General features: G+C 33.0%; 1 pseudogene across 1 annotated transcript in view; it reads right to left on the bottom strand.

The window, feature by feature from the left end:
- Nucleotides 1-27,044, bottom strand: part of LOC143236198 (uncharacterized) — a 92,511-nt pseudogene extending 65,467 nt beyond the window's left edge. Inside the window, exons 1-9 of the transcript XR_013019510.1 lie at nt 26,702-27,044; nt 22,036-22,161; nt 18,498-18,665; nt 14,046-14,195; nt 10,271-10,420; nt 9,579-9,716; nt 7,613-7,771; nt 2,755-2,907; nt 1,476-1,610 (exon numbers count right to left, since the gene is read on the bottom strand). The product of XR_013019510.1 is annotated as an uncharacterized LOC143236198 (transcript). The remainder of the gene's footprint in view (nt 1-1,475; nt 1,611-2,754; nt 2,908-7,612; nt 7,772-9,578; nt 9,717-10,270; nt 10,421-14,045; nt 14,196-18,497; nt 18,666-22,035; nt 22,162-26,701) is intronic.
- Nucleotides 27,045-27,677: the final 633 nt, after the last annotated feature.

Here is a 27,677-nt window from a genome sequence, read left to right as displayed (position 1 = left end):
TGACAAACTTTTCATTGATTTGACTTCCAATACATCACAATTTCCAAAGTTCATTAAAGTACATTATCAGGTGATTTGATATGTATGTACAGAAATGAGATTCATGTTATTCCAGTTTATTCACATACATTTCCCATGAATGCAGGTGTTAATCTGATGATTGCTGAAAGTTTGTGAAATATTGTCAATTGCAAATCTTTTATAATACTGTTAATGGTAGTACCTCAAGTGATACATCCAGCTATTTTGCAACAGCCCTTTGGGGTTAGAGTTTTCTGTTGTAATGATAGTCTTTTAACCACAGATTAAATGAGGTCATTGGCCAGTTCTTAACTCAACTGTGTGTGGTTTTAATCAGTGATGTCGAGAAACCCACTTGTTGAGAAATTTATATGCAAAAACGGCTCGTTTGGGTTGAGAAAATATTTGTTGTTCGCTCTTCTATGTAAAATATTTTCTCAGCCCAAACGAGCCGTTTTTGCATATAAAATGTGTGTGGTTTTGAATCTCACAGCTTTTCTATGTTTTGCTGCAGGAGTTTTTCTACTAACGTGGAAAATACTGAAAGCTCTTTTTCAGAATGTTGTGGGTTTTTGGTCTATGTTATTTAATAATCTCATGACACAAATTTCTTCCCTCACAAGTAACTAAAAGTTTGCAGTCTCACTGCAAAGTCAAAAAGTATGACAAAACTGGCAATGCATTAAACCTATAAGTACAGAAAGTGTTGCTTTTGGAACTATCACATCTTACAGCTGTAGCAACCCACAAACACATCAGCATAAGTAAATTGTTCTTACAAAATGTAATTAGTCCTCCATAGCCTTATTCTCATCACTATGCATTAACAAATTTACAAATTTTCAGTTTGAAAATAGCAGTCAATCAGATATGCACTAAAAAGTAAAACAAAAATCATTTGGTATGTGTACAATTTCACATGCAATATATTATCCTAATAAGCATACAAATATAATTTTGAACAGAAAATATGTGAACGTGCTTAAAAAGGTTTAAATTGAATACCATTCTGATCTTTTGTCAGTATCTTTGACAGGCAATTAGTCATTTTATTAGGATCTCATAATTTAACCCATTCCCTAAATTTTGGCAAATATATGTGAGACATCATTATAACTATAATAAATTTCTTGAAATCTTCTGAGAATCACTCTAAAATAAAGTTTATGTATACATTTTCAAATATCTGAAAATCTAGCCTAAAATCACTGTGTTTAGACTTCCTGAAATCATGTTATTTACAATATAAGAATTTTAAGCACACAATGAACCAATGATCTAGGTAGTAGCTATTTAGATAATAGTTTTAAATTATTTCATGCAAATAATTAACACTAAAATACAGCTGTTTATAATGTTTTCATTTTTCATTAGTAACACAAACATGTATAAATAAAAGAAACTGCAATGTAATTACTGTTACTGCATGGCTTTTACACTAAAGTATTACTTGCCTTTACACACTCCCTCTGGACTTGGTAGGAATCCTTCATCACACTTCACAATACAGCGGTAACTTCCTTCAGTATTCAAACATTCATGTAAGCCAGGTGTACAAATATGATCACCAGTGTCACATTCATTTATATCTATAACAAACAGAACAGTCATTTGTTGTTGTTTGTTTTTAATAGATTTAAAGTAAAGTTTATTTTGGTTAAATTTATTCATGTTCATACCATAACAAAAAAATAAATCAGTGAGGTAGTACTTATGAAGGCTTACATGGTTTTGCTGGTTTCTATATCATATTTACTATGTCTGTAGGAAACAAAATTGCCAAAAACACAAAGCTCATGCATGTTTTATGCTGCATGTGTTTTATATCTCTGAATATGAACAATATACACCACACTATGCTGTTTGTTTGTTTTGAATTTCACGCTAAGTTACACAAGGGCTATCTGCACTAGCTGTCCCTAATTTAGCAGTGTAAGACTAGAGGGAAGGCAGCTAGTCATCACCACCCACTGCCAACTCTTGGGCTACTCTTTTACCAATGAATAATTGGACTGACCATACATTATAACACCCCCACAACTGAAAGGATGAGCATATTTGGTGTAACAGGGATTCATACCCATGACCCTCATATTACAAGTCGAGCACTTTAACCACCTGGCTACGATGGGTACACTATGTTAATCTGTTAAAATATATAAAGAATGACATCACAATATTTGCTCTCATTAAAACATATGTTTTCACTTAACTATATTCTATTTTTTCTATATCTTTGATATGTGCTGGCCTGCTATACCATATTAGGGGTATACTTATGTTTATCTATAGTGTGTTACTATTTATCTTTTTTTTTTTAAATTTCTAATACCAAAATATGTACAGTCGATTATTCTTATCATTCATCATTCTATGTATGATTAATTAATGAAATGTTAGAGACATTGATCTTTTTATCACTAAGGATGGGATCTAATTAAGCTTGAGATTTCGTAAATGTGAAAATTAAAAAAAATGAGTAACTGCTCTGAATTTTCATTGTGTAACCAAATAAATAAAGAACTAATTACATACAATCATCAAGTGTCTACAATAACATTTTGTTTTGTTTTTTGCAGAACTCTTAAATTGCATCACAGATTTGGTTCTCACAAAACACTTAAAATCATAACTTTCTCTCAATATTTTATCTGTTTATTTTTACTTTGCCAGATTATAAGATATCTAATCAAAGTTATTTTGAAATCATAGTGGTGATAATGGAAAACTTACCAACACATTCTTGTTTGTCATCATCATAAACAAAACCAGTTTCACAAGATGGTACTGGGACTTTTGGATCACAGTGATAACTCCCATGATCATTGACACACAGCTGAGTTGTGAGGTCACATGAGTGGAGGTTTTCTTCACATTCATCTACATCTATTAAAGAAATAAAAAGTAACATTTTTTTATAACATGGATTTCACAAACAAGTACACACTGATGGCAGAAAATATGAACTTATAATTTAATCAGTTTCTACATTTTCTCATTAAGTTAGCATGTAAACAAAATAAAACATATTTAACAATCATGCATAATAGATTGGCTGAGCAGGAACTAAATATGTCAATAAAACACACAATAAAGAATTTAATAATGAGCAACATGTTGACACCTAGTCTACAATGTTAAGAGAGAAAGCAGAGTAAGAGAAGTTGTAAAGGACTTTCTCTAGTATAATGGTTATGATCATAACCCGCCAGGAAGACTAACAGGTAAGTACAAGAACCACCGTCAGTCACCTGAAGTTGGCCTTTCCAGTCCTAGTTCCAGGTTATGTGTCATAACAGCCATTATCAAAAGGTAAAATAAGAAAAGTGTTAAAAAACATATAGCAAAATCATAATAATGAGTCACCAAATGTCCAGTAAAAAGGTAAAAGTAAAGTAAATGCAGTATAATTTGTAAAATGAAACAAAGGTAAAAACAAAACAGCAATTAAAAACATAAATGGCATAAAACCAACGTTGAATCCAGTCTACAAAGTTGTAAAGGACTTTCTTTTGCATAATGGTAATGATCATAACCTGCCAGGAAGACTAACAGGTGAGTACAAGAACCGCCATCAGTCACCTAAACTTTCCAGTCCTGGTTCCAGGTTATATGTCATTATGGCCAGTACCAAAAAGTAATAAAGTAACAAAAGTGTTAAAAGACATGCAGCAATATTGCAATAACAACTTGCCAGGACGACTAACGGGTAGTTCGAACAGATAGTTCAAACAGCAGTGTTAGTCACCTCAAGTTGGCCTTTCCAGTCCTGGTATCGAGTTATTTAATGTTATGGCCATTTTCCAATTTCAAATCAAACTAGAGAGATTGAGACTCTTAAAAGGAAACCACAATGAAAAAGGTGTAATGAATAAATATTAAACACTTAAATGACATTAAAAAGAGTAATGGCCACTAAAAAACTAAAAACTTTATCAAGGTGAACAGTGTCACCATCACCAATAACACTGTCTAATGTTATGGACAAACCTTGGGACAGAACATGTTTAAAATAGTGCCGTCTTTGAGAGTCGTAACAATGGCAAGAAAGTAAAATGTGGCTTACAGTGACTTGAGTGTTACACAAACTACACACTGGTGCATAAGTTCCAGATAAAAGAAAACGATGAGTTAAATAACTGTGACCAACGCATAGTCTAGTTAGAACAACTTCCACCTTCTGAACCTTATTGAAGCTAGACGACCAAAGTCCAATATAGGGTTTTATTTGAAAAAGCTTGTTTTCCCGTTGCTCACTCCAACTTGACTGCCAGCTGGCACAGAGCCGAGCCTTGAATACAGAACCATAGTCCATGTACGGAACAGGCACAGTGGTGATAGTGCTAGAGCAGATAGATTCAGCTGCCATGTCTGCAAGCTTGTTCCCGTGAATACCAACATGACCTGGTATCCAGAAAAACTGATGAGAAGTAGATATTAATGAGAAATAGGCCAGCTGATTTTCAATATCAGTGAGAACAGGGTGTGATCCAACCTGAAGCGATTCCAGGGTCAGTAAAGAACTAAGCAAGTCAGCATAAATAGTGCAGTTGAAGTACTGCTTAGCTTCAATATGATCCAGGGCAAGAGATATGGCATACAATTCAGCAGTGAACACAGAAGCTGTAGATTTTGAGCGCAACCACTGAACCGCAACAAACCATGGCAGAGCCCACAGAGTTACTTGATTTGGAACCATCCATATAAATTGGAATGGAAAGATTGTTCGAAAGATGTTTGGTAAATAAAAGACGGGACTTCCAATCGAGAGTATCTGCCTTTCTCAGATGACTTAAAGAAAGGTCACATTTGGGGGCTGTAATAAGCCATAGGGGGATGGGCTGACCAGTGGATTCTGCAATGTTATCCAAGGACAGACCCAATTAATCCAATTGTGCCTGGATGCAAAGACCAAAAGGAGCAATGGCAGATCATCTATTCTGAAAAAGTATGGCCCACTGAGGAAGGAAAACAGATCCCCAGTTGTGATGCTTTGGTAAGGAACGAAGTTTCGAAGAATTTAGTAAAGACAGATGCAAACGGTGAAGATGCAGAAAAGGTTCATGAGATTATATGTGTAAGCTTTGAACTAGGGAGGTGCAAAAAGCTGCAGTGCAGAGTCGAAGTCCTTGATGATGAATGGGGTCCAGCATCTTTAAGGCCGAAAATCTGGCAGAGCCATAGACCAATGATCCATATTTGAGTTTCGATCAAATAAGAGAACAATACATTTTTAGTGCAGAATATCAATCCACTCCCCAAGTGGTGACAGAAAGAACATGGAGGATGTACAGTGCTCTTGTACATTTGACCTGTAGTTGCTTGATGCATGGTATAAAGATTTAGCTTTGAGTTTGAGTTTTGACAAATATCTTTAACATAGAACATCTATCTGCTCCCTAACAGGTGGTAGAGAGGACACGGAGGATGTTCAGTGCTCTTGTGCATATAAGCCACAAGAACTTGATTTCAGGGACCACTGGCAGCAAAACTTCACCAATGCTGCTCAATATATCTCATGCTTTATGACTAACATGAAATGTGAAAGTCGTTGACATAGAGCCCATTTGCAACAGTGAGAGGGAGTTGTTCAGTGATGGCATTAATCTTTATACTGAAAAGTGTGACACTCAAAACACAGCCCTGAGGGGCTCCAAGTACCTGAAGAAAAGAATGGGAATGTTTTGAACCCACACAAACTTTGAATCTCCTGTCCATGAAACATTTTTTAATAAACATGGGTAAATGGCCACGTAACCCATATGTAAGGAGGTCTGCAAAATGCCATACCTCCAGGTTGTGTCATAAGCCTTCTCAATGTCAAAGAATATTGAAACAAGATGTTGGCGTTTGAGAAAGGGTTCTCTGATTGATGTTTCAAGTCGAATTAGGTGGTCCGTGGTGGAGTGCTGTTATCGGAACCCACACTGGGTGGGCGAGAGGAGGTTGTTTGATTCAAGGAACCAAACAAGACGAGCATTAACCATCCTTTCTAAGGTCTTACAGAGACAGCTCGTCAATGCAATTGGATGGTAGTTTGAAGGAATCTTGGGATCTTTCCCAGGCTTAGAGAAAGGTAGATAATAGCCTGGCACCAGGCATTAGGAAAAACATTCTCCTGCCAGATCCAGTTAAAAAACAATTAGAAGAATATCAAGAGAAGCAGGAGAGAGATAGTGCAGCACATCATATTGTACATCATCACGTCCAACAGATGTACTGCCAGAACGATGAAGAACCATTTTCAGTTCCACCAGTGTAAAGGGATGATTATAGTCAAAGAGACAGTCAGTTTGAAAGGAAAGAGGTGAACGCTCTGCCCAAGTCTTGATGGCCAAGAAGGTAGAGGAACAAGCAGAAGTGCTAGATACCTGGAAGAAGCTTTCACCTAGAGTGTCGGTGATGCTCCGGACATCAGCTATCTCTTGGCCATCAGAGAGTAAGATCGAGAGGGGGACAGAATTGTAGTGCCCACTGACCTTTCGAACCCTGTCCCATATGACCTTGGAACTGGTGGTAGAAGATATGCTAGTTGTGAACTTAATCCAAGATTCCTTCTGGCTTTGACGTCTTACCCACCTAGCATGTGCATGGGCCCATTGGAAAGCGATGCGGTTCGAAAGTGTGGGATATCTACAGAAAGTATCCCAGGCCCATTTTTGAGCCTTCTGTGCCATGTGGCAGGCAGAATTCCACCATGGACGAGGATATCGTGGAAAATGTATTGAGATTTTAGGAATACACTGAGCAGCTGCTTGTATAATACAGTCAGTTACCGCTGCCACACAGTCGTCTATTGATGGCTGACTGACGATGGCAGGATCAAGTGAGAGCAGTGAAAGTGGACCAGTCTGCCTGATCCAGCATCCACCGGGGGCACGCAGGTAGGGTGGCAATGACCATGGCCAATCTCTCTCAAAAATATAGGAAAATGATCACTGCCTAGTGGATTATTGTCAACCCTCCATGAAAAATGGGAGAATAATGAAGGAGAGCAAACTGAGAGATCAATAGCGGTAAAGGACTGACTAGGTGCGTGAAAATAAGTGGAAGAACCAGTATTGAAAAGAGAAAGGTTGTGATCATAGAGCATATGCTCTACAGAGCAATCCCTCCTATCAATAACAGCACTTCCCCAGAGGGGATGATGTCCATTAAAGTCCCCCAGGATTAGAAAGGGAGATTTGAGCAAGTTGAAATGAAATGGCCAATTACCAAATGTTGTTTCACGATGATATTTTTTCTGGCTGCATGTTAACACTGGAATTGCTGCAAGAACACTTACAAAACTGCATGCAAGTTTCCAAGAACATTATTAACAATAATTAAATTTACTATTCCAAAAATTGCTTAATCTCAAAATCTAAGTTCAAGGAAGGTCCAGTTTAATCACTGGATAAGTGAAGTGAAGAAAAGTGTCATTGACCACTTTTTCTTGTAGTGAACAGAAAGCATGTTCCCACCAACAATGTTTAAAAATATTTAGTAAATTACTATCCTATTTCACAAACAAAAAATGTGCACCATAAATAGATATCTGATTATATCTTCAATGGAAAGAAAATATCATTTAAAAATAAAGAAAACAAACCCAAACAGGTGTCTATCCCTCCAGGTACAGCAGGCACAGGTTTAAAACCTGGTGGACACACGGAAGGAGTAAGTGACTGGCAATAGAAGCTTCCAATAGTGTTAATGCAGGTTTCCTTGGACTCACATGTGTGAATTCCAAGGGTACACTCATCAATATCTGAAAAAAATATAAAATAGTTTTTGGCTAAAGAATGAAATATTACATATTTTATATTATAAAACAAAGGTGTATTAACATGTGCATTCAACATTTCACTTATTACCAAATACTTTGCAATGTTTTCTTACAAAAAGCTAGTACCCATACCTAAATACATATAATGTTGATTAAGATAAAATTTTCTATGTATGATCTACATGTGCTAATGGCAAATGATATAGCTCAAATTGCAATATATAATTCTTTATGGCACTGAATTTATTGTCCAGTGTTGCCAAATAAAGTAACACAAAACAGTTAAAGAGTAACTGAAATTTGTAATATAACTAATGACAAGGGAAGACTACACTAGTGCTGATACAAAACAATGTTAGTCACCCTTTCATTTCATTATAACACAAATCAGGCCCCAGGTGACCAGTAATGTGACCTGAAATGCAAGATATTTGTTATTCAACCTACACTATGTCTATTAGCTCTCTACAATCTTGTCCCAGTTGTGATTTTCCAGTGAAGTACAGAATTTAAAGTTGCTGAATTGTTCATGAACCATGACTAGACATTTAAAAAAAAAGTAGATTTGAAACAATCAGGTAAATGGAGACTATCCAATCACAATAGGTTATTATACATTTGCTAAATATGTCTCAAAGTGTCAACATTACAATGTGGAATAACTTTCAACTCAATGGTACATTTGCTCTGACACTTAGATAAGAAAGATTATTACCAATATTACAAATAAGTAGCTGTTATCTATCAATCCTGTCTTACTATAATCATAAGCAACTTCCTATAAAACTGAATCACATATTCACAAAAACAACTAGATGTCATGCAAATATGCAAATAGTCATATGAGATGCAATACAAAATGTACAACACGCTTTTGGAAGACATGCATGTTATATCCTGTGATAGAGGTTATGCAGGAGTATATAAACACTCTTATATTACTGACCTAAAACCGAACTATTCTTGGAGAACATATTGAAGCTAGATGTTATGAAGTGGAAAGACATAAAGTCACCTCTACCAAATATTCTTTTAAAAGTTAAGGCCATATGACTAATCATTTGTATTTTAAGATAACATGACAAATCATGAAATTCTTGAATTTTATAGAAATGAACTGACAAGGTGGTAATATTATTTCATAAAATAATTTTAGTCTTATCACAATTAAATATATTTCAAATTTCAACTGATCTTTGTCATATATTTCACATTTTAATCTCTACTGTCAAAATACGAATAAATCTCAGTAATAAATGTAATTACAGAGTTAGTTTGATACTCTTTTTTTGTTATGGAAGAGTAAAAAAATTTGTAAATAAAAACATCTAATCACATTTTCTCCTACATCTAACAACAAATACAAATCATATGGATAATATTATCTTTCACTGACCTAACTGGGCTCATATTTCAAAACTATAACACTTGGTAAATCATACTAGAAGTTTATCTAATACAAAGAAACAGTTTAATATTTTATTTCAGAAATTATGCATAATTGCATTTCATCATACATGTAAGTGTGATTTTTCAAATCAGATTTACAAACAGCAATAAAGTATTAACAATAATATTAAAGTAATATCTTCATATTCTTTAGATTCATAAACTGTTTTAAACACAAGACTACAGTGTTTAAACAATGACTTTCATTCACTTAAACATCAATTAAAATAAGTTGAATTTAAATGAGTTTAATAAGTTCTAGTTTTTTTTTTCACAAGTATAACAATAATGTAGAATATTTTACAATTTTATCTGAAGTAACACAATATTTTAAGCTTACCAACACAACTGTGCAGAAAAGTGTTATAAATAAGTCCTGGACTACATTGTTTTCTACACTCGTAACCACCAGCTGTGTTGTGACACTGCCCTTCCTCTGGACTGCAGGCATGAAGGTTTTCTTCACATTCATCTACGTCTAAATAATCACAGCAAGGGAAAAACTAGAATGTTCACTCATATAAACATACATACACATTATAAAGGTACAATGAAAATGTATAACACAAATTTTACATATGAATTTATTTCCAGTATGCAAAATAAACCAAATGCTTCCAAAGAAAGAAAATATATGGGTGGAGGTATGAATAATGAAAATATATATTTTTTCCTTCCTGATACTTACAAATAATGACTACACTAGCCAAACACTGCTATTCAATATAAATATGAGTTGCAGTTATGGCATGATTTTTTATTTCTTTTATAAGAGACTGTACAAGCTTGAAGTTGAAAATCAATTAAAATGACTTTACTTTAAATAATTCAGCATATTTAAATATGTTAATTATGTATGAAGATCAAATATCTGTATGTGGTAAAAAAAGTACTGAATCACTTTTTGTCATCCTAATTTTATTACTGCAAACAATTTCTATCAAAGCAACAAAAAGCACACAATTATTTTCCTTTCAAATATTACTTTATTTATTAAAATCAATTTCTAATAAATATATACACAGCTACTACCTTCACAGGCCTCAAGATCTGTATTCCACTTGAACCCTGCTGGACAATCTTGACTGGATCGATCTTGGCACTGGTAAGATCCGTGATTATTTAAACATACTTCTATGTTTGGCAAGCAGTTATCTAAACCTTCTGCACATTCATCCACATCTGTAAAAAGATCAGTGATCAATAACTGAGAGCAAACATTCTCCTTATATTTTTGCTCTCAACAACTGACGAAGAATTCAATTGTTGACATTACTCACTGCAAGTTCACAACTGTTAACAGTTTTCAAGAATTGATATTGCAAATACATTTTCAGTAATTTGAGAATTATAACTTCCAATACAATGTATTATCTTCACTCACATAAACAGTTAGAATCCCATACTGAATAGATGGAGGGACCTGTTGAGGAAAAGAAAGATAGATCCTTCAAAAGTGTCTGATGGATCTGATGGACAATCCCTGAGAGGAGACTGTCAAATCGTAGGATCTGATGTGAGGGATTGCACCACTTCTAAACCAGGTATACTCTTCATCCATCATACAAAGATTTGCACACATGGATGGAAAACAGAGGAGTGCATCCAAATGATAAAAAACAATGGGCAAATATTAATCCAAACCATAAAATATTTATGAAATTCTAACCCAGAAAATAAAAATTGGGTAAAATTCAAAGGATGTGTCAAGTGTAGAGTGCCTAGAAGGTTACAAGTTGTACAGTGCATGTCAATTACATCCAAAAACCCATGCTGCAGGGAACTGATATCCACATTGAGATGGGATGAGAATTATACTATAACAATCCAAATCCTATCCATCTAGTGGGGGTAAGAAAGAGTATCATACCATCTTTGCTTTAAGGTCATGAGGCTGGAGGGAAACAAGAATACCCAGACCTACAAACAGGACACGTGTTAATATATGAAATCAACAGATGGATCTGGGAACCTAACATTCAGTATTGAAAATATGTTTCCATAAATTAAACCATCTCCCACTAAATTAAAACTAAAAAGAAACAGCCTCAAGCAAGGTAATATCCTCAGAATAATAAGTATCGAAGAACAATGGAAATAACCATAATAGCCTGTGACCTACAGCATTAATAGAATAACAAGAGTATAAATGAGTAAGGAAATAGAAATATCTGTAAAACATGTGTGAAGACATACATCATTTGGTTCAACTCAAAATCCAAAACACAGCCACAGGGAACTGACATCCACAAAGAGGGGAAGAACTGAAATGTTGATGTTCCACTCCCTTGTGTTTGTACACTAGCAGAAAACCATCTCCATATTCTTAATTGAATGGTTTTATAATAATATCAATATTTTTGTTTGCATTTCATTAACCCATTCAGGATGATACCTTCATTGTCCACTACCCCACTAGTATGGAACTGGAAAATGGTAAGGACTTTCAAACTCCACTCAAAGAAAAGAGGGAGAACACAGTGTAGACTCCAAAGGAATGACAATACCTGAGACAGTGCATGAGTGACCATGAAACCTTATTTCTAAAAGCAGACCATACTGATTTGTTCAATTCAAGGCATGGCATGGACGTGTGAGTATGGTCTGGAAAGGGTAAATTTATTAAGTTATTCCATTGTGAAGATAAACTCATAAGCATTCTTGTGGAACATGGCCATAAAAATATAATATGCAAGTCGACAAGACCTTACAGTGTAGGCTTGATTATTTAAATAACACCTTGTCAGTCTGCAATACAAGGAACAGTAAGGTAAGCAGAGGTAAACTGTGGACCTACAAACCAATGGCAAAAAATATTTTATTTGTGTTGATAAACTTCTTTAGAGAAAGAGCAAATGGAATAAAACAGAAATGAAACTACCTGTTGGAACAAGCCAGATATCCTTTCCGAGGATCAGATAAAAACAAGGTGTAAAGATGGAGGGTATTAAGGACTGGCACCAGTGACTGAGGGTCATAAAGAAGGGTTGAAGTTAGAGGAACAGGCAACAGAGGGATAAGTTGGAGTTGAAGAAGTTAAGGAAACAATGGCTGAGTCAGTCACTAATGAGCAATCAGAAGGACTTGCCATGGATGACTTAAATCACCCGATGAGGAAGTCAAATGGGAGGAAAGATATAAAGGTACTTGTTGGTCCAATCAGTTCCCATGCAATAGCTTTTAATGTATTTTATACCTCTTCACAAAATTTATTAAGCTTTCTATAAACATTAAGTGTTTTATAAGTAAAATATATTTTTTAAAAACAGTTTTAATAAAGATTGACTGTTCAGAAAACAAAGTGATTTTCATGTTAAGATTCAAAATACTTTTCTTCATCTGAAAATTTTCTAATTTCATTCATTTGAACTCTAAATCCTCCCATATAAGTATCAAATATTTTTTTCAGAAAACTTTATATTTTATGTAATTATTTATATCATAATTCTATATTAATTCGGTTGAGTTGATTGACTTTGTAACTACCATAAACAATTAATAAATAAATAAACAGTTGCTCTTTATTATTTTGTCTAAAACTATTGCTGATTGTAACAGAAAACAACAACTGTTTATTCTAAATAGCTTAAGACTTGTAACAGTCTACAACTATTCATAGTTAATTTAATTGTTTCACCTCTCTTTAAGCCAAGTTTAACTAATAATTCCAAAAAACAGTTATAAGCACTCAGTGAACTCATAGCTCACATTAATACAGTTTATAATGTAACATACAAGAATACTTTGTGAATATTTATTTTTCATTATTTTACCTAATATAAGTTTACTTAACCTGATAAATTTCTAGGTTTTACATCTTACATCATTTTATCATCATAACTAAATTATATATATAAAAAATGACAAATATGATATATCTGAAATTTTGTTTTTTTTCACAGTTGTTTGCCGATAAAGTGTAAACCACCTTTATTTTTATAATGATGGTATCAGTACTCTATACCAGTTTTATTTACTTAAAAATGCACCTAAAAACACAGAATAATAACTTGAACAAAGTAAACAATGTCTTATAACTATTATAATTCAACTAGAAAAGAGGAACCAATTCCTTCTGTTGTTCAATCTGAACTCATTAAGAAAAACTTGCAAACTGAAGAGAAAATTGACAATACTCTCTACTGAAAACAATTCAGCATTATACAGCATTCAACAGATTAGAACTGAGTATTCCTATTGTTTATAATTGATACAGTACAGAATTTCAAAAAAAATAATTGGCAATTTTTGAATGAGAGAATGTAAGAGGTGGGTGTAGCAAACAGGTCTGTTTTTCTCATGCATGACTCTAAACATATAAAACTAAAGGCTCTCAAAATTATATTTTGCCTCAGTAATATTATAAGATTAATTTATGTGAAATTCTGTACTTATGAGAGGGATGGTAAATAAATTATAGATGAGGGAAGACCTAAGAGATAAGGATATTTTTTAAACATTTCTTTATAAAATTAAGAACTTATACATCAAAATTTGATTTATTAACTACAACTTGACATTTTAAGTTTATCAAAAGATATTGATAATAAAGTAATGCAATTAAATTTTGAATTCTATAAAAGGACTGGATATGCACGCTTTGATCTACATGTAGCAATATGGTTAAACTAAGTACTAAAAATAGCTTCAGAAGAACAAATTTTTTATTTAAATCAACCATGGTATACCTGCTGTAGCACTATACCTGATCAACTTTAAAAAACAATTTGTCATCATGTTTACAGATAAAATTCAGTTTCTGCTTTAGTTATATGATTTTTATTTATTGTTTTAAGTCATCCTTTACCAACACAATCCCCAGTTGTGTTTCCTGGCTTGAAACCTGGCTGACACTGGAAGCCTATACTTTGAGAACAGGTGTAAGAACCAGGTGTGTTTAAACACACTTCTGTCTCATGGATACAGCTGTGAGTTCCAAGGGTACACTCGTCTAAATCTGAAAAAAAATGTTACATTCTATTAATCCTAAAAAGATTTTATATTTTCTGCAATTTGTAATTCAGGACCAAAAATTCCTAGATTTTTCCAATGTTTTAAAGTAAATATTAATCTTTAAATTTATTAATAAAATAACTAAAGTAAGTGAGTGGCCTTTGTTAAAAGTCAAGACAAAAACAAGTGAAAAATGAACTGTTTTAAAATGAAATTAGAAAAAAAGAATATGAACAAGAGACAACCTTTAAAGTTATGAATCTGCATTACAAAGAAAAGCATAATATCATCTAAAAAAATAAAAGATAACTTACAGTTTTCTAAATTGTTTGGTTAACAAACACAGTTGTGGGCTACAGAAGACTGTTAGTCCTAATTTAACATGCACATTAATTAGGGTTGTCCCTAAACTATTACTAAAAACTGAAACTCACCAAATTTGGTATGGTACACTCAAATTTTGTTTGAATTAATTTAAATATAATTTATGCCAAATTTGAATCAAACTGACTAACATTTAAGGGTTGCTCAAGCCAATAAAACTTTAGTGAGGTTACCATTGTTATTACTAAGTTCTTAGACATAATTTAAATGAAAAAGAATAGAGAATATATTTAAATTATTAAATCCAAATATATACTCTTCAAAAAGAAAGCGCAAAAGGCAAAATTTAAGACATAAACAAGTTTATTCCAGGTAGTTCTGTATGACATATGTGAAACTTTGCACATTCACTGCTGAACATCCAAAGTCTGCAAAGGCAAAGTCCACGCTCACTAGTTGACGTTTACCGTCACTCAACGTCAATAACGAGTATGACCCCCGTGAGCATCAATAACTGCTTGGCATCTTCTGCCCATAGAAGCGATGAGATGACGAATCACATCCTGTGGAATGGCTGTCCATTCAGCCTGCAAAGCTGCTGCAAGCTGAGGTAGAATCTGCAGTTGAGGTTGTTGCCGTCGCAGATGTTGGTCCAACTCGTCCCAAAGATGTTCGATGGAGTTTAAATCTAGTGATCTGGAGGGCCAGGGAAGAACGTTGATGTTGTGGTGTCTCAAGAAGACAGTGGTGAGTCGGGCTGTGTGAGGACGGACGTTGTCATGTTGAAAAACGTCGTTGATGTTCACCATGATGGGTTGCACATGGGGCCTAAGAATCTCGTCGACGGTTGCGTACGGTCTGATCAGAAATCCTACGCAGCCCTGGTATGGTTGAGGCAGTAGACGTTGCAGTGGTGGTCCTATCCCGAAGGTGACGTAACCGGATGTTGCGATCTTGTGTGGGCGTGGTCACACGAGGTCTGCCAGATCGTGGATGGTCACGAGTTGATCCATGTTGTTGGTGACGATTCCATAGCCTTGTGATGGTGCTTGGGTGGACATTCACAGCTCTGGCAACATCTGAACGATATTCGCCTGCTTGCAAGCGACCAATGGCGTTGTTGCGTTGTGCTTCAGTCAGTCTTGGCGTAACTGTATTGCGTGTTGGTGGCTTAACACTGAGCTATGGAAGCCGAGAACCCGTCACTTTTATAGGGATTTTGCACATGTTGCACTTGCAGAACATGCAGATTTCTCAAACAAATTTATTGGACACGAATGCATTTTGGCGAAAAATCCAATGTTTTCCTCCATTTTCAAAGTGCACAACTTTTACTGTCATTTTGGTCTGACAATCAGTGCCTTAACACGTGTAACATCACATACTCTGAGCTTGTAATGTTATTACATATATTTCTCTTTAAAATAAAAAAAATATTCCTTTTTCGTTTCTTTTTTTAAGAGTATATAATTAATTAAAATCATTAATGATATGCAATCAATAATAAATCAAACTGATTATAATTAAATTATAAATTTAAGTGGTAGTGTTTTATTGTATAGAATACTCTTGGTTTCTGCAGCAAACAAAATGATCTGGAAAGTTCTACACAATTCTTGTTTTTGACTAGTAGCATCTATATAAAAACAAGTACATGTGAAAAAGTCTTAAAGTTTTGTATGGCATTGTTTTATGAAGTTTACTTATTTCATTCATTTCTTTTACTATGGAGGATTACTGAAATACTGTTTCATCACTCAGTACAACTCGAACACAAACGAACACCATGATCTGGCTGGTGAGACCAATTAATGAAAAATAGCAGGCAGGAATCTATCAACAACAATACAGTGCAATGCCATTGAAAAGTCAACAAAAATATTTAACTCATGAAACAAAATAAAAAAGAAATCAGAATGAAAGACTACAGTTCAGATGAAAAATGAAAATACTTTTCAAGAGAAACTTGACAGTCTTTTTGACATTGCTCATTTTAATGTCATGAAGCATATTAAGATAGAAGATGATTGCTTATTCTTGAACAATCAGCGTGGCAGAAAAAGGGATATATGGCTATAGTAGATCATGTTTTGACAAAAAAAAAAACGTTCTCCAGAGAGAAAAACTTATGAAGAAGAAAGATGATGTTGTGAAGAAATACAAAAAAGAAAATTTGAATGGTTTGCCTCAACTGAATTTATGTCTTTATCTGGAGAGGAAAGCAATGAACTCCTTGAACTTAAAAATGTTAATATACAGTAAAAAAAACGAAGGACCCACCACATAACTTACTCAGATATTGCATCAACTCTAGATTGCACTAATATCACTGACTAAGATGCAACATATTTGCTGGAAGCTACAGTGCAATGTCTAGGATGCAACATATCAGACTTTGCAATAAATATATCACAAATCAGAAGAATTGTACATAAAGCTACAGGAGGGCCATCCGTGCTAGCTGTCCCTAATTTAGAAATGTAAGACCAGAGGGAAGGCAGCTAGTCATCAACATCCCCCCCTAACTCTTGGGCTACTCTTTTACCAAGAAAAAATGGGATTGACTGTCACATTATAACACCCCCATGGCTGAAAGAGCAAGCATGTTTTGTGTGATGGTGACTTGAACCTGCAACTCTCGGATAATGAGTTGAGTGCCTTAACCACCTGGCTATGCCAGGCCTGAATCAGTAGAAGCAGACTTGTTAACCAAAAAAAGAGGTTCATAATGTCAAAGATGAATTCAACCATTCAAGTGTACCATTAGCTGTACAATAGGATGGTAAAATATTGCCTGACATCACTATACAAAAGTCAGTAGATGGACTGACATTTTTAATGTCAGGGTATATATAGATTCGATCAGCTGCTTGGCAAGCCAAAGTTATGCAATAGATCTGGAAAAGCAGCAAGTAAAGCTGTCATGAAAATGTTAAGTGACTGGGACATTCAAGACTAGATCCAAACAGTGAATTTTGATATAACAGCTTCTAATACTGGTCCTCTGGTTGGTGCTTGCCATTTAATCAAAACTGAACTTGAAGAGATCTCCATCATGCATGTCAGCATTACATATGTGAAGTAATTCAAACAGATGTTTTCATGCACTGTCTAGGAGCACTAAAAGGGCCATAAATTGGTCTTTTCAAACAATTCGATTATAAATGGCCAAGCACTGATCAGATGTACTATAATACTGTTGTTAGTGACGAGATATGTTCTAAAATACTGAAAACTCATAACATACTCAGACTGAAAGTTCATAAGTTTGCCAAAAAGGAGCTTTTGGCAAATTAATACCCAAAAGGTGACTATTATGAATTGTTGGAACTTACAGTCATTTTTCTTAGAGGTAAGCCACCACATTGTATTTGATTCATGGCTCCAAAAGCAATGCACCAGACTAGGTGGATGGCTAAGATTCTTTATTGCATGAAAGCAGGAATGTTTCAACTGATCGAAAGAGAAGAAAAGTCACTCACAGACCTCCGAATATTTGCCTCTTTGCTCTACACATAGGCTCAAATTTCAAGTTTGAATCCAACAGCAACTCCAACAAATTATATAAATTTTAAGTCTCTTGTGAAATGTGGCACCATAAACTGCTACAGTAGGTTTCTGCAAGCATTTATGGTACTTAAGTGAAGAACTAATTGCACCAGCATTCATTAATATTAAAGGATAAAAAATAAAAAATAATGAACATGAAATAAACATGATTATATAAAATTAAAAAATGTTAACTCAAAAGCTTATTTTGAATAGCATTCTAGTATTTCTGATGAAGAAAATTATTCCTTTTAATAGCTAGATAAAACTTGAAAAGTTCAACTCAAAATAAGTATCATATGACACCATAAGATATATTTTCACAACCTCAGATTTGACAACAAAAACATTTCTGCTCAGCATATAAACTACATTTAAAGAAATTTCTTTCAAAAACGTTCAATATACTATTTGAAACCAAAAACTAACTCACCATTACACTCTCCAGTCTGAAGGTTTTTATAGTAGCCTAACTGACAATCATCATCTAGAAGTTGACTCTCTTCTCCATTTCTGAAGCATTGAAAGCCACCAATAGTGTTATGGCATATTTCAGTAAGGATGTTACATGTGTGTGTTCCCAATATACATTCATTTATATCTAGAAATATTGAATATAAAAGTAAAGCTTACTGTAATAGTTTTTAATCTTTCAGAATTAAAATTAAAAAAAACACTTAATGCAGTGGAAATTTGGGAAAACTATTATTTATTGATGGATTATTTTAAAGAATTTTGTCATGTTAAGCATTTGAGCAGACTGTCCCATCAAGAGATCAAACAATTTCTCAAAGGGAAAATATCTTTGAATAGGTTGCAGTTGATGAATGCTGCTACATTATAACTTTTAATTCCATGCATAAGAGCATGATTAGTTCACTAAGCATTCTTTGATATTTATACAAAACACTTATTAGGCTTTCCAAAAAGGACTGACTCAGTGCCAGGACTTTCATATTTCTAATTAATGAAAAGCCAATAAACTTAATTAATTAGGCCAGTTCACCAATGTTGAACATTATTAAAGTAATGAAAAACTCTTTTTAATTCAAATATAACAATCTTGATATTCATTGAAGAAAACGTTTACAAAGAAAAGACTATGCTTGATTAAAGTCTTCTAGGGATTGCATGTCTTAATTAATAGTTTTGGACAACATTTTGAGATAGTAACAGGTCAAATTGGTTATATAAATGAAATGCTGACATAATAGAAAGATTGAAAACAGAGGTCCAGAAATGTGTAATAAAGGGATTGAAATGTAGAAGACACAAGTGAAATAGAGAGTTTTGAGTCTTAGGTAACAGGCATAATGTCATCAATATTTAACACGAGCTTAAGTTGGATACACAACTTGATGTTTGTTCTGTTTATTGTAGAGGAAAAGATGTGGTTCAAGGATGATAAATAAATTTTGACATAAAAGCTTTTTTTAAATTTCCTAGTTTTTCTTGATTGTGAGGAACCAAGTACTCATTGTTGATTCCCTTTAATAATATGTTTTGTTGTTGTAGCAGTATTATGTTAAGGCCAACTTTACAAAATGGAGAAATGCTATTTTGATGTTTCTTTATTCTTTGTTTTACCTGATCTGCTGGTTTCTCTATACAGATTTCACTACATTAGCATAGAATCTAGTAGCTAATGTTTGTTTTTTATTTTGATACACATATTTCTTAAAGTATTGTCATATTTTAAGGACACTTGAATGTTAAACCCCTTGCACATCCTCTTGAGTTTGAAACTAAGTTTTAAAATGAATGGAAGAAAAATGATGGTTTTACTTACTTGGTTACTTTTTCTTTAGAAATGAATGAAACAGTAGAGATAACCATTTGTTTGAAAAGTTCTGTGAATGTGTTCTTTTTCTTTTTGAAGTTGGTTTTCACCAAACATTTTAGTAGTTCAGTCAAAAATGCAGTTTGTGATACTTCTTTTAATGTAGTGTGATTGATTAGACTTGAAGTGTAAATACCTCTCAATACGAGTGGTTTTTACTTTAGATTGATGCAGTCACGTAATAGTCATGTTGATGAAAGAGGATGATCAATACAATAAAATGTTAAAGGACACTGTGTATATTTTGTCTAAGGTATGAGAACAAATGTTAAAAGTTTCATCAATGTATCTCCACAGGCACAATTTTGGTGGATCAAAATTTATGAGTTTAGGTCTGAAATTTTCCATATTTAGATCTCTAAGAATTAGTGAAAGAGAGAGAGGAGAAATCATGGGTAGACCATGTGATTATTTGAAAAAGGCATTTTTGAGCTGGAAATACATATTGTTGTGTAGTTTGTGGTAGTTCCATGAAGGCATTAACACAGTATGGTTTGTAATTTGAAAGTGGCACTCTCAATGAAAAAGGCACGGTTAGGTTGACAGAAGTGCTGGGGAAAACAGTTATGATGTCATGCTCACAACTCATTCTTCAATGCGTATGTTCAAATCCCTTGTTTCTTAAACTACAGAAACAAAATTTATGACATAACTTTCTTGGTTGTTTTAAAAATGTGCAAATGGTGGCAGAACACAACTACAACATCAAATATTAAACTCCTCACAACACTGAAAAACCAGGGTACTTTGACATGTCTTTTTCTCAGATTAAAATCCATCAGCTATCTTTTAACTACAGTCAAGACATGGATTTCAATTCAACATGGACTCCTTTCTTCAACAACAAACAGAACAAGCATCAAACTGTGGGTCCATGCAGCTCAAGTTTAATTTATTTTCTGATTACATTATGCCTCTCACCTGAGACTTATAATTATGTATTAGATTTGTCTTCTTTTACAATTTTTTTTTCACATACCAAAATTCTACTCACCCAATTCTCAATTATGGGCATGTTTCAACATTTCATATGCTCAACTTAACCAATTTGACCTGACAAACATTTGTGATACCAACTCAAAATATCCAAACATTTCTGAAGCAGATGTAGTCCACAGAAACATCCAATCAAAAACCTTTATACTTACATACCAAGCATTTTTCTTTTAAGTTCCATATACATCTACAATGCTCAGCAATGAATGTTTGGCCACTATTACTTTCTTATTGCCTTTCTTTGTAATATTGTAGGAACAACCCATACATGATTTGGTACTGCTATGAGCAAAGTCACTTCATTAAGTTTACCAAATTTTACAGGGTTCATTTTGATATGATATCAAAATATTGTGAACATGGCTATGTTTCTCTTTTTAAAAATAGTTGATTGATTAGTAACAACAACAACACTTGTCACCACTTATGTAATGAATGCAAAAACTTTCACATGTCACAGATATAATTAATTCAAAACAGAATTGGCTAACCTACCAAATCAAACAAGTTAAATGTCAAGGATAATATGATGCATAATTTGTGTTGTTTTCTTCATTTCTGGCAAAATATATCCTCATGACATTATTAGAAGAAACTTTACGATGAAAACAATGAACTAAACAATGTAATAATCAACAATTTGAGGTGGTTGCTAGATATATTTAAACAAAGAAATATGAGCAAGTTTATTGCTTATATCTATATTAATTGATTACAATCAAATATTAATTCTTCGAATCTTAGTGATAACAATAATTATGTAAAAGTTTAGTTTTGTTTGAAGATAAGCACAAAGCTATATGAAGGGCTATCTGTGTTTTGCCCACCACAGATATCAAAACCAGGTTTTGTTAGCATTGTAAGTCTGCAGACATATTGCTGTGCCAGTGAAGAATGTATAATTACATATAACTATTCATGGTATCTGATTTTGGAATTAATAGTGGAAATTTATGAAGGCATCAAAATTTAGAAAAACAAACTAGCAAAAACAAAACTGCCCAAAGTTGGTTTACATTGTTTATTCCAATACAAACTGTCTTATTCTTTGAGAATAGAAATTTTAGTAATAAGTTATATAGCCTTGTCTTCCCTTAACAACACCTTAAAGTTACTACATGTGACATAAAAATACCTTCACAAGTTCTTTGATCAGAAGCTAGTACAAATCCTGGATAACAGGAACACTGAATAACAATACCGGTATCAATACATTTCTGAGAACACGGATTATTTGTTTCACATCGGTCATCACTGTCTCCTAAAAATATTTAAAATTGTCACCAAAATATTTTATTTTCTATAACATAATTTAAAAGGTTATTTTATAAATATACAACACTTGTTTAAAATATTAACATACAAATGTGTGTAGTTAACATTTATTTGTAGCTCCACAAATATGAAGACAATAGAGAACTTCAGACAAGATTTGTACAGAAGATGTGCCAAGAATTTAAAACAAATTCACATTTGAATTATTCCTGGAAGGCATAAATTTGAGGAACTGAACAGTAGAACAAAGAAAGAATGAAATATGAATGACACATATAACCTACTTAATAAAGCTGTTAAATAAAGCTTAATTTATTTCATCTTTATTATAAAGAATCATAAGTCTCAGAAGTTATGCACAGTGTCAAAATAAAAGGCTTATTCTTTTTTAAATTATATATAGTAGTAGTATTTAGTAAGTATATGAGTATATTGAGCTAAGGTGTCCGTGACTTGATAGTGATACACAAAAAAAATAAACAAACATCACTTGTTTCAAAATAATATACACATTCAAACTAGTTAAGTGGATGTACAAATGTAAAATGTTATGTTTACCAATTGTCAGTTAAATGTTTTTACTTATACTTTTTGTAAAGTATAAATATATAATGTGTTGTTATTGGGTTTAGGATTCTTCTGCAGAAGGCATCTGTGACTTATTGACAGTAAATTCAAACAAATAAATGAATAGCACTCACTTCACTTATTTTCAAAATAATATATACATATATATATTTGGAACTACTTTTATCTATTTCTATCACACTTGTATTCCATGTATAATTCACTTACAATTACAGCATGAGTTATCACGGTCATATACTGCTCTTCCAGTAATAGTATTATCACCCCTATGCTACTAGCTATTTTAATATTTTTGTAAAGGAAATAATAACCATAATTAAGTCAAACAGTAACAATTAACTTGAAAAAGGCTTACTCTAAAGAAGGAAAAGAAAATCCAATGGTTTAAGGCTATTGTTTCAGAGTTGCAATTACAAGTCTTAATTATGCATGTATAAACAGCATTTCATAAGGACTTTTGTATCAGATCATTCAATCCAACTAACAAATTCTGGTATTAAGTAAAAGGCCTTGTGAGCAGTGACTAATGTAAGACAAAAAATAGTTATGAAATGCAGTGATAAATTGCAAAGACAGATAACTAACATTTGTGAGTGAGAATGTCAGCTATTCTGAAAAAAACATTTCCTATCTAAAAAGCACATTCAAAGATGAAAATGAAGGATAAACATTCAAAACTGACATAAAAAGGGACCTCTCAGCTGCAAGACACAATGACCCAAGGATCACCAAGAGGTAATAAGAAGTGGAAATTAGTTAGGCAAGACATAAAAAAGTAATAAGAAGAATCTGGAAAGTAGTACATCAAGTCAAAAAAGGCACCATGGAAGAGGAAGATAGGCATAGCAAAAGAGTCTGAAACAGATGACCAAAAACTGAAAGCTTGATGTAAAGTCACAACTGCATGGATAAGAGGACGTCTAAAGTGAGAACAAAAGTAAAGAAACACCAGATTAAACACAATACAGCTTATCTACTACTAAATTCAAAGCTTACAGAACATTGAAAGTCAACAAAACAGGATGTTTTGTCATAAGCCCAAAATTGGAGCTCAAGAAAAGAATGCAGTAATCCTTAAAGCAAGTATCTCCCTGTCAACTGACGTAAGAAATAACAGTGGATTTGAAAAATATATCAAAACAGGATGTTCAGACAGCTATGGGAAAAAATGGTTACAGGTAAAATAAACATCCAACATAATAAGGACACTGATGTGGAAAGACTACTCTAAAAGAGAACAAGCAATGAAAATGATAAAAGTATCTAGAACTATACCCAATCCAGCTAAATAGGTAAGTTCAGGTGGAGTGGAGGATAACAGGTGATCAGAGTCATGTGGAAATCTCCAACTAACTACAGCAATGAGAGGTAAAGAGAGGGATATACTTGAATAAAAGAAGACACTGGGTATATTCTATTCCTTTGAAAAATACACTGAAAAGGACACAAAAGGATACATTCATACAAAGAAGGGACATAACAGGGATAAGTACCCCCTCAAACACACATACACACACACAAAAAAAAAAAAAAAGCTCATGCACATAAAGGAAGTGAGGTATGATAACCTTGGAAACTATAAGCTTCATATGTTGGAAATGTGGCTGAGAATGCAAAGCTCATTTAGCAAACAAGATGTTAAAGACTACTAAGTGGATCACAAGTAGTCAATACTGACTTAGAATCCTGGCCAGCAAGCCCAAGTGAGTAGACTCCATTAGGATATAGGATGTCAAAGCAGGGTTAGGAGATACTAAATGTCCATATAGTGGTGAAAATGCAGATCCAACAAGTACATTCTCCAAGTGGAAGCTCTAATGATTTACTTTAAATAAACAGGCATGGGCCCCAAAAAACAAAGTGAGCTCCTAAAAGAAAAACCTATGTAACACAAGGGTTTCCTCCTGTAAACTAAATCCATAAATAAGCAAAGTGCAAGATTCAAGTTCTCACAAGACCAAAACTTAGGGGAAAGGTTCCAGAAGCAACTGATCACCAAACTCCATGATTACAAACCTCTTGGAAGGGAGACAAAAGGAAGGGCTAAAAGAATGAATAACTCCCCCAGAAACATCTGCAGTAAGAAAAGCTGTTAAGTGTCATTATCTAAGACATAACTAATAGAATTTTACTCCTGTAAATAATGCCTTTCCAAACGAAGCAAAGAAAAAGTTAGTATAATCTTCCCTGGTAAAGATATTAGAGATAAAATGTAGAGCCACAAAAGGAAAAAAGTAAAGAAAACAGCTAGCTTAAAGCTAAAAAAGTTAAATAAGCAAAAGACACAGCTAAGGAGATTAAAGGTAAAAATAAGAGAAAATAAAATAAAAAAACTCTTAGGAAGGAAAGTCTTGAGAAAAAGGGATTTCAGAAACATCAATATGAGAAATCGTACTCAATAATATCATGAAACTGAATTTATGGAAAGCAATTATATTATTATTTTACTTATTTCTACTTAGTCTGTTATCTCTGTGGTACTTAGGCTTTGTTCATTTTCCAGCTGAAGAACTTGTGATTAGTTATTAAAACCTGAATGTTAGGTTAATGACAATGGGGAAACATTCCTATCAAAGAAACAATATCACAGACTCTGGAACAACACGTGCCCCAGAATATGGTTTTATAATTAATAGAGAATATCAAGTTAATGTAAGAAAAATAGTAATTCATACCAGAATCTCTAACTGAAAACAATTTTCAAAATTTTTATCATTCCTTCTCAAAATTGAAAAAAACGTTAAAAAGATAACACTTCAAATGTTAACTAAAAGTTGAAAATAATAAGCATAAATTATTCTGTAATTTTATACACAAGTTACAGTAAAGATTTCAAAATACCTGTAGCATTTTGTGAGAAATGGTATAATGGCATAAACAAAGACAGAAAAAACAAGATTTATGTTATCTAGAGAATAAATAACATTAATGTTTTAAAACAAAGTTGTTAGAAGCATTTTAATGTATTTTGTTGATATTAAACAAATGACTTTTTTTTCTAACAAGCATTGTTTGATTTCAACCTTTCTATAAATTATGAATACCACAAGGACAAAATTTCAAAGTTTATGGCTCAGTTTTAACTTGGAAAGCTGTTATAAATTTATGATTTTATCAAAAATAATTGTTCAATATAAAAACCTTATACAAGTGTTTTTTTGCTTTCTACTATGATGAGGATGTTTGTTTTGTACCCTGCTCATGTATTAAGTGTAACATTAAGTAGAAAAGTTTCTTCAAAATGGATGACAGCAATTACTAATGTGTTGTCTAGATTGATGCACTTACAAACCATATCTTTTTTTTGTGCATGGAGTAGATGTCCTATTTAAGTCAATTTAAATGAATAAAGCAAATATATTAGCTTATTCAAAAGCTTAGTTTGTGGTAGCTTGAGTTATTAAAAAAAAAGCAACTTTCTAACAAATGCTCTTTGACTGACCCTTAAGCTTCATTATGCTTAATGACAAAACATTCACTGGTTGTGCAAGTAAATACTAAAAAGAAATTATTACAACAAATTGCTGGTCTAAATACTGTTGTATTTTATTTATTATATAAGTTATTAGCATTAAGTACTTAACTTACACTTTTTTCTCATTAATCCCCAAACTATCATGGACATGGAAACACAAATCAAATCAAATAAAAGCATTTCTTAATGAGAGAAAAGCAAAGATATCTCATTTGTAATGAATATGATAATAACCTGACAGTTATAATAATGATACAAGCTTACCTTATGTTTCTAAAACATGCATGAAGAATTTCTGGTCAAATTTTTCATTTTTATGACATTCTTAGTAATCTACAAAGAATTTTGTTCCAAAGAGAACCTCAATTGAAAAATATGTCATCAAAGAGAAATACAAGTTGTCAATGTAAATAACAAAACAACAATCACAAAATGAGAAAAAAATAAAAATAAAGTATAATACCTCCTTGTGAAATATAATTCAAGTTGCAACAGTCACTGTAAGCTTCATGCCAAGGAGACTGAAAAGCAAAATTGCTGAGAAGACATGGCATATTCATACCAGCCACAATAAGTCCAACTTTACAACCATCACAGCAGTCCTAACAAACAAAATATTTACATTTAGGTTATTAAATTACTTTATAAATAAACAAAAAAATGTACAACTGATACAGTTTTGAATAAAATATAATTTAAAAACTTACTGTTTCATCACAATTACTGATTATAATCAGAACTATTTTCTCCCTCTATTTGTTCACTACTGAACTTTGTGCTACTTCTAGATTATCCTTATATGGAACCTAACACGTGTGGAAATTAAAGAACCACAATAACTAGGAAGCTTTTGAACAATTTAGCATCAGAAGAAGTTACTGCAGTTAATTCAATCTGTAAGACAGTTGTGATGAAAATTACAAAGAAGCTTTAAAGTTCAGAAATTGTGTATTTAAATACTTTCTCACTTGTGCACTCACATATGTACTCAAATCTTCTTGATGAAGTAAAGAATAGGCTGTACATGAGATAGATGAAGACAACTGAAATTGTTCATGCATATAAGTAATCTAGTCTTTAAGCCAAATATTAAGGGTCTGTGACATGGTAATAACTGACATAGTAAAACTGTACATCATAAGCATCTCAGAGCAAAGAGATACTTTCTTGACCTATATTGCTAAAACAGATAAATAAAGAAATACTAACTATAGCTGTAATTTCATGATAATATACACAACAACATATGATAAATGGAAAGTATTATTCACTCATGTCTTGAAAGTTATCTTTTTTGTACACTGAAAAAAACTTTTTTTGATCTTCTTTTGCCCACTAATGCATTGAAAGAGATTTTTCTCTCAGTTTAAACTGCTCATTTAGCATGCATAGCACAGAGGTGACCCTTAAGGAGTGCAACAAACTCCCAGACCAAATGG

This window comes from Tachypleus tridentatus, chromosome 13 (genome assembly GCF_004210375.1).
Source record: "Tachypleus tridentatus isolate NWPU-2018 chromosome 13, ASM421037v1, whole genome shotgun sequence".
NCBI classification, from domain to species: domain Eukaryota; kingdom Metazoa; phylum Arthropoda; class Merostomata; order Xiphosura; family Limulidae; genus Tachypleus; species Tachypleus tridentatus.
Note: the sequence above shows the minus strand (reverse complement) of the source record. Positions and strands in the feature narration are given on the sequence as shown.